The sequence below is a fragment of the Notolepis coatsorum genome (genome assembly GCF_963971535.1).
Source record: "Notolepis coatsorum genome assembly, chromosome: 1".
Classification (NCBI taxonomy): Eukaryota; Metazoa; Chordata; class Actinopteri; order Aulopiformes; family Paralepididae; genus Notolepis; species Notolepis coatsorum.
In genome coordinates this window covers 13,807,389-13,816,004 of record NC_140165.1, presented here as the reverse complement: position 1 = coordinate 13,816,004, position 8,616 = coordinate 13,807,389, and the positions used below count along the sequence as shown (strand labels likewise).

The following is an 8,616-nucleotide window of genomic DNA, read 5'->3' as shown; positions in this document are numbered from 1 at the left end:
ACTCCAACATACAAGGCATTACAATAATCAAGACGAAACATTGAGATAAAAAAGGTTCGAACTTGGACAGCCTCCTAAGCTGGGAAAAGCTCTTTCCCACTATAACATTTATCCGTTTGTCCATCAATGTCCACAATTTTCTCTTTCTCTTCACTAGCCACTAGGCATGTGTTAAGCACAAGCCTTGCACATCCAGCTTGCTAAGCACAAGCCTTGCACATCCACACCATGCCAGAGCCGGGATGCCGTGAGGGGAGCTGTTGGCTAGTAAAGACAAAATAATATTTTTCTTGAATCTTGAATGACATTGCCAGGAATTGCATGATGAGAGACGATACAACACACTAAGTCAAAGTGACTTTATAATATATTATGTTTTTTTTTACCAGGAGGCTTCTTTGTTTGCTACTTATCAATGTGTGTGCTTCAGACACACATACGCGCAGGCTAGATGGTAGGTTAGCCAAAGGATGCTACCAGGGGAGGAAACTAACTTTTTGGCTTACCAGCCAACTGGCGAGTATCTGATTTTTTTTACCAGCCAAACAGATTTTTTACCAGACAAAAAAAAATCGCTAATTGTGATTACTTCTTTGTATGTCAAGCCGTGTCAATGTTGTGTATGCATCTGGGTAGGCACACTGTGCCTTTAAGACAGCACGGTGGTCTTACGACAGTGCTGTGAAGTACCGTCAAGTGTTGTGGTAACGTCAGTTGGGTTGGTCTGCTGTTGTGCACAGTGCACTGGTTGAGCTAGCCCCTTTCGTGACTGCGATGTGCAAGCCAGGGGCTTTTGAGCATGAAATAAAATGTCTAACCTTACGTCGTAGTCCGGTGCTTTTTTGGAAACATTATAGTCATAACAGATACACCTAGCTGGCTGCTTTGAGCACACGGGGCTAACGTTAGCTAGCAAGCAGCTATAGCTAAAACGCTAACTAGAAGCTAACCACTGTATACAGTTCCAGTAGACTAACATTACACATTAACATTAACGTTATCTGTTTGCGAGTGCTCCTGATGGCTAGCCTAGTACCGCGGGACTTTTATTATTATATGTCCGCGGGTTGGCCAGTACTGCGCAAACGTTTATTAAACATTATATGTCCGCGGGTGGTCTTGTGCAGTGCTCTCGTGGCACTGTCAACTAAAGCGAACACTCAGAAGACGCGCACCGTTTGCCAGTGCAGTGATTGCAGAATGTTTTCTTTTTTTGTATACTCGCCAGCAGGGGAGGGAACAAACTTTTTGGCTTACCAGCCAACTGGCGGGTATCTGATTTTTTTTTACCAGCCAAACGTAAAAAATACTAGCATTTGGCCAGTAAAGTGGCCTAATTTCCTCCCCTGGATGCTACGTGTCGACTAAATTATATCCTTGGATGAAGTAAATGGTTTTTCAGCAAATATCTTGGTTATGATAAGGCTGAGCCAGCTAAGCAGTTGTGTGTGTCTAGGTGGAATATTTAGGTTGCTATATGTTTGCAAAATACAGTGGCCACATACTGTATCAGTATTTCTTTAGTTCCTAGCCGAAATAGGCACCACTTTGCTGGCGAGGCGACAAGGCTACGGTATTAGCTAGCTTGGGAGGGGGAGCATATTAAAAATGATGTTGCTATATTATTGGTTCGAATTTGTGAGTACAAGCTTTCGTAAGAACTGACATTATTTCGTTTTATTCGTATGGAAAAAAGATTGGATTTTGAATTGATATAACATTAATTACATTATAAAAAAAAATGCAGTTTTGGCAGATATTGTTAAATAGTTGCACAATATGACCCGGTAACTTGGATAACAAGGTGCAAATTACATTTCTCATGTACATTTCGACAACACCTACCTAATGACTAAAATGTCTCAACAATTAATATTGATATTATTGAGTCTTGAATAATTTTTGTTTTGTGACTGATTTCTCTATCTTCTTTCATATTAAATACTAAGTTTCTGTGCCTCCTTTATAATGTATTCTATAAAATGTATTGATATGGGTATCGGGCCATGCCAGGTTAAAACAGGGTAACAGCATTACCTATTTTATGCTCAAATCTGACATCAAGAGAGCATGTGATTTGATTAAACTCCAAGCAGCATAACTGCTTGGCCCATCTTGTACCCCAGCATGTGGGGCAACTTGGCATGGCCAAACACTTGTCTGACTTAAATCATAAAATCATTAGGATAAAATAATTCAGGAGTACAGTTTTGAGTAAAACATCAAACATTTTTTATTTTTTTTTTCAAAAAAATATCTTTCAGCATATTTTAAGGTTATCTTTATTATATTAAAATATATTTAAGTTTTTCTAAAGGATAGGCAAAAATAAGCATGTGCTTCAGCCTTTTTTGTGGTCGTTGATTTTGGATTTTGTGTGAGCTTGCCTTGAATATGTACATTTGTGATTTTTTCTTTTTTTTTCTTTTGTAAGTCCACACGTGTGTGTTTGATTTGTCTGTAAACAAGACCGAAAAATAAACTTCATTCAGTTAAAGGGATAGTTTGGATTTTTGGACTCTTTGTGCATGAAATACTTGCTAGTTGTTTTATTGTGGATCCCCATTACACCAAAGTGAGACTATTTCCCCTCCTGGGGTCCAAACATTTAAAATACAAACACAAAAAAAAGGAAAATAAAAATATAAAACCACAAACATTGAAGTACTCACAAGAAAACATCACAACAAACAAAACAAGCGAATCAAAGCGCACTCAATATTCATAAGTCAGATATCACAATTCTCCAACCATAAAATACATATTCCATAATCAGTCCATAAGAACAAAACATAAAAATCGTTTATATGATTTTAACTCATAATATAGCATAACTTTTTTCAAGTCACCGATCACCTTTATATTTCCATAATAAGTCAATGACCAAAATGTATCTCGTTATTCATGAGCACAATTTTTTACTTTTCTTTAAACATACATTTGTTCCTTACCATAGTTATATTTATCGGTATATCATTCCAATAAGCAACTGCTCTATACATTACCGTCTTTTTCAGAGCATTTGTCTTTGGTAGAGGTAAAGTAAAGCATGAATCTAATGCTTGCCTTGTCTTATATCCATGTCTCATATTAGTTATACAGTTGTGAGTGCAAACCCTCCGGTTTCCCAGTATTCCAGATATTAAACAAAAAAGTTACCAAGCTACATGCCATCCTCTGTTCCACTGTCATCCAGGTCAGCGCAGCATGCATCCCTCCAACACTACTCCTCACAGAGCGAGGCGTGCCGCCCTGTTCTGAGTGCGCTGGAGTTTGTTCAGGTCAAGCCTAGAGGCGTTATAGTAGGACAGTAGTCCAGGCGGGATAATACCAAAGATTGTAGTACAATCTTTGCTGTACCATTAGTCAACAGATTTCTACACCTTCTGATCATTGAAGTACCACAGCTCATCTTAGCCACCATATTGCTAATGTGTTTCGACCAAGAAAGTGTTTAATCTATTACAACACAGTAGTATAGTTGATGCAATGCCATTAACTTAACTCACAGAGTACCGTGGTCGGAGTTCTGGCCTGGTTCTGAGTGAACCGGGAAGCTTCAGATGGAGCAGCAAACGGGTCACGGGACCAAAAAAGTTATTCCACACCTTAATCTGCAGGCAAACATTTTAATCATCCACAGCAGAAAACATTTCCTATGCTTCAGAGTGACATGATGTGTTGGAACTAGTCTCAGTGTGACAATAGGCGCCTGGCCATAAGAGCACTGGGAGCATCTGCTCTCCCACTATTGAACTTGGGGGAGCAAGGGTATGATCTTGCTCCACCACTTTTTGATCATATGAAAAATATGATATACCCCCCCCCCCCCAATATATAAATCTAACCATAACTACGTAATTTCAATCAAATTAATAATACGCAATGACACTTAATAACAAGTTTTTAAGTTTCCAAAGATTGCGAACCCCCCCCCCCCTGCCCCATTATGGTTTGATCCAGTGCCTCCCATCTCCAGCGCGTAGACCTTGGCGCACAGCGCTGCAGTCTGGCTGCAGGTAGGCTGAGTGTAAATATCAAAGCCCACAGAGTGTGTCATAATATTGGTGGCAGGCAGGCAGGCTTTTCCAGTAAGTTGTTCAAATAAAAGGATTATGTTAGACATAAGTTACTATTGAGTGGTAGTAGAACTTCTACGGTTCTACCACGCAATACAATAAAAGTGTTTCACGGTCCTGAATTGCGATCTGGTCATACGGTTTCCTCGAATAAATAATAATAACGTTTCCCTCTCTGGTTGGCGTTAGCTTTAGTGCTAGCCGCTAGCTAACGTTATCTAGATATGTGGTGTGAGCTGGATGACGTTGACTTCATTTGCAAACGTTAACGCTATCTATATGGCAGACGAGCAGGGCCGTATTAACCACGGCCGCGGCCCGTGGGCCTATAGTGACGAGGGGCCTCCATTTTTTTTTTTTTTACATTTTTTTTTTTTTTTGATCGATGTCATGATTGTGCACTGCAGACTCAGGGAGGAGGCAGAGAAGGAGAGAAAGAGACACAAGATTTACAGGTAATGGAAATATATCTTTTTTCTCTTTCTTATTAAAAACTTGGCCTATTTGAAAGGAGATTGATTTAATAAAAATGAAGGAGCGAAAAATCAATATACAGTGTATATACAGTATATATATATATTAATATATTATTATTATTATAGTAATTGGCTATCATACTGCAATATAAACTGAGTTTTATAGTGAAAAGAGCAGCTTTATTGGTCAAGATTGAAGGCTCTATATTGCAGGAAATTGCACGTACAGGTTCATTAAATTTAAAAAAAAATCTGCCATGGAGGGGGTCGGACCCCCTCCAAACCATCCCTTGCCTGTCAAAAAAAATAAAAAAAATTGACCCCCACTTTCAACTATAACTAGGCGGCCATTGACATAGTCACTAAATGCTTCAGAGTGACATGATGTGTTGGAACTAGTCTCAGTGTGACATCACTAAATGCTGGGTCTTGAAGCATAGAAAATGAGGCACGCTGTTTTCGGCTGTGGGTGATTAAAACTTCTGCCAGGTAGTAACACTGTACTTATTGTACTTATTTTATGCCTACACTTTCTACATTGCACTACTTTTATTGTCTTTCATACCTATTCTTATGTCTGCACTTCATGCATTGCTTTTTTTCTGTCAACTGTATGCTAATGCCTTTGTTCATTTTATGCTATTTGCTGTGAAGCACTTCAATCCATGTATTATTATTAAGATTTTTAAATTGGTTTTTAGTCCCTTTAATACAATATTAACACGGTTCCTTCATGTAAATATATATTCCAGTCCCCTGCATGTCTCAGATAGGGGGAGGGTAGGCCTACTGTGTTCCTGTCTATAGGTATATTATTTATTCTCACATTGCATTTGCTTTGTAAAATGTTTCTTGTAAAGTTTACATTTGTACATTAACATGCTTCTGTTTCTTTTGTTTTTAAACAAAGACACTACTAGAGGAGCCAACCACTGTTTTCACAGACATATTAGATTGTAGTGCCTTTAAACTCACTAAGTAATTTGATTGATATTAACTGTTAAACTCACTATAAGTAAGATGATTGATATTATTAACTGTTAAACTCACTAAGTAATTTGATTGATATTAACTGTAAAACTCACTATAAGTAAGATGATTGATATTATTAACTGTTGTTGTGGAAGACAAGGCCAAATGTCATATCTAAGTCATGTCTTGGGCTGTTGTTTTAAGAACACTGTTAAGACTGTCGCCCTAGTGTCTGAGCTGTATACTAGTTAACTATATTATCTAGTCAAGGTTGTACAGAGAATATGTATTTAAACAGAGCTTATTATGAACATGATAATATTTTCGACCACACCATTCTCCCAGTGTTTGACTATGGCGATGTAATTTACATGCATGCAAGCAAGAGTGTCCTTGATCGCCTTAATGTTTTGTATCACTCAGCAATTAGGTTTGCTATACAAATGCCCCATTTTCAACACATCACTGTGACTTATACACATCTGTAAATTGGCCATCGTTACACTCTCTTCAAGAAATTCATTGGCTTACACTCATTTACAAAACCTTCTTTGGTCTGACCCCTCCTTAATTGATACACTTGTTAAAATGGTCATCTACTCCCTATAACAATACTCACCATATATCGCTAGATGTTCCCTGTGTTAACGCTTCCTTTGGTCAAACATCCTTCCAATTTGCTGCTCCCAGCAGGTGGAACAAGATGCAAAATAAAATTGAAAATGGACAAATTGATCCCCCTCACTACTTTGAAGGACTCTATCGACTCTAACCCAGCCTTTTAACTGCAATTGAACTGTTCTGCTTTACACACCTTGCAATTTGATATGGTTGTTTGGTTGATGATTGTTTTAATTATTTCCCTTATGTCTCTGTGATGTGATCTCTGTCTCTTTTCTATTTTATTTGTATTTTCTTGTCCCGTTTCCCTGTTACCCTTCAAGAGGCCTTTTTTGTCATCTCGCCAGACCATCATTGTAATTAAGAATTTGTTCTTAATTGACTTGCCTGGTTAAATAAAGGTTAAAGATAAAAAGAAAAAATGTATTACAGCTCAGTGAAATGCTAAGGTAGCAGTCCCTATAAACACAACCCCTGTTAGCATGGAATACCAAACCACTACTATGATCAACCGCATAGTATGAGTTTGGGTGAAAATACCATAGGGCAGAAGAACAAACAAATGCTCACCAAATGGGTGTGACGTAATGTAAAGACGTGAAATAAGTTTGTTGGCTTTGTTATGACGCTACCTTGGTCGCGCCAATGGAACGAAGTTGCAATATTCAGTTGATCATTTGTAAATGTTCAATCTTCTGCCGTGCCTACATCCTTATATCTGATGTAAGGCCATGACTCCTAGTCCACCTGCATAACTGTGACATCACGACTAATTGGAAAGGCTTACAGTTTCACAAATCTAGGATGTTGGAGTCCCATACGTTGACGCTATTTTGTTTTGTTAAGAGGATTCTGTGGGACATTAGTAAAAGAAAAGGAAATATGTGGTCAATTTCCAGAACATTTATTGATCAAATACAAAAAAGAAAATTATGTCATTGTTTGCCATGTAGATTTGAAATTGGGACCACTGGGTCCACAGGTGGCCGCACTAACCAGCTGAGCTAAAGGGGTTGGCCTTGCCTGTGGCCAACTCCTCAGTAGTTTACAGAAGTTATGAAATACACATTTGTACAAATTTGGTCAGAGACATAAAACATTACGAGTCTATATTTTCAGCAGTGTCCTGTTTGTTGCCAGAGTCAGTCTGTGTGGTGCTTTCCTCTGTCTGTGTGCTGAGGAACTGTGGTGTTTGTGTCTTCTCCAGGCAACATCTGATGGCAACCTCTCTCTCAGCCTCCTCAGCAGATGGAGGCGTTGCTGCCTGGATGTGGAGCCTCACGTTCTGAGCCAGGGAGCAGGTGACGGCCTCAGGATCCACCCCTTCAGGCAGATCAAACTCCTGTCTAAACTCCTGCCGTCTGTAAGAGTGGGAGCTTTTCCCGTCCCACTGCTTCTTCTCTGTCTTCCCACTGACTCTCAACTTCCTGCCCACCTGCTTGACAGACAGCTCCTCTGGGGAGAAGTCTTTAGTGTCTAGGGTCAGGGCAAATCTCTCTCCCTCTTTCTCCAGCTTGTAGGAGACTGGCTGGATGGCCACAGACGCTGGGACACGCTCCACCTCCTCCAAGATCTTCTGTTGAAGTTTGTCCAAAAACTCCAGACTGCTGTGGAGTGTCTGCATGTTTCTCTGCAGTCTATCCCGCTGGCAGGGAAGAGGTGAGACCTCTGGTCAGAGACTGCTCACAGGTCAATAGAAGTCCATGAAGGGGCTGAGTGGAATCCATGGTAGCACAGCATCTTCACTGACTGTTGAGTCCTCTTGTTGTGATGGAAGGCTGGAGTGTGTTCAGTGTTGCTTGTGTTGCGTTGTGTCTCAGCAGTGGGACTGTCACAGCTTTTATATTCTGCCTCTGGGAGTTCGAGTGTCTTCAGGAATGTTCCTGTCATTACCACAAGTCTCCACTGGGTGGCAGCCTCACTGCAGGTGATGTAAACAAACCACTACTCATTCTAAAATTGGAATGGTCCGGAATGACCTAAGTATATCATATAGGCTGTGTAGCACATTATGTTTATGCTATTATCAGTGGTGTGTGTGTGTTCAGAAATACTTCTTGAATCACAATATTGAAGACCCTGTGTGACCAATTAGTCATGATGTCACAGTTATACAGTTGGACTAGAAGTCATGTTCTTATTTATTTAAAGCACAGACTTAGACATAAAGCATTATGACTGTTCTATTCATTTTTTATCTCATTTATGAAAATATTAGCTAGATCTATAAACCTTCTCATTGCTCACAGTCAAAACCTTTTACCCCTGAATTCTAAGTTATCTTTCACTAAACAGTAAATGTGCCTCAGTTATTAATTACAGTGAGTAGTTTATTTAGTAAATATTTTATTATGAGAATTAATATCCAACACTCTTTACTCTGCAAGACTACTGACTGATGTGGAGACAGAAGAGAGTTACTCTGAAAGAGAGGAGAACAATCCATAACTCCATCTTCAGTAGGTTAA

At 39.3% G+C, this 8,616-nt stretch overlaps 1 pseudogene across 1 annotated transcript; it reads right to left on the bottom strand.

Annotated features, from left to right (window-relative positions):
• Nucleotides 1–7,247: 7,247 nt before the first annotated feature.
• Nucleotides 7,248–7,888, bottom strand: LOC311223278 (heat shock protein 30-like; annotated as a pseudogene). Its single transcript has one exon. The product of its transcript is annotated as a heat shock protein 30-like (transcript).
• Between the last annotated feature and the right edge of the window lie 728 nt (nt 7,889–8,616).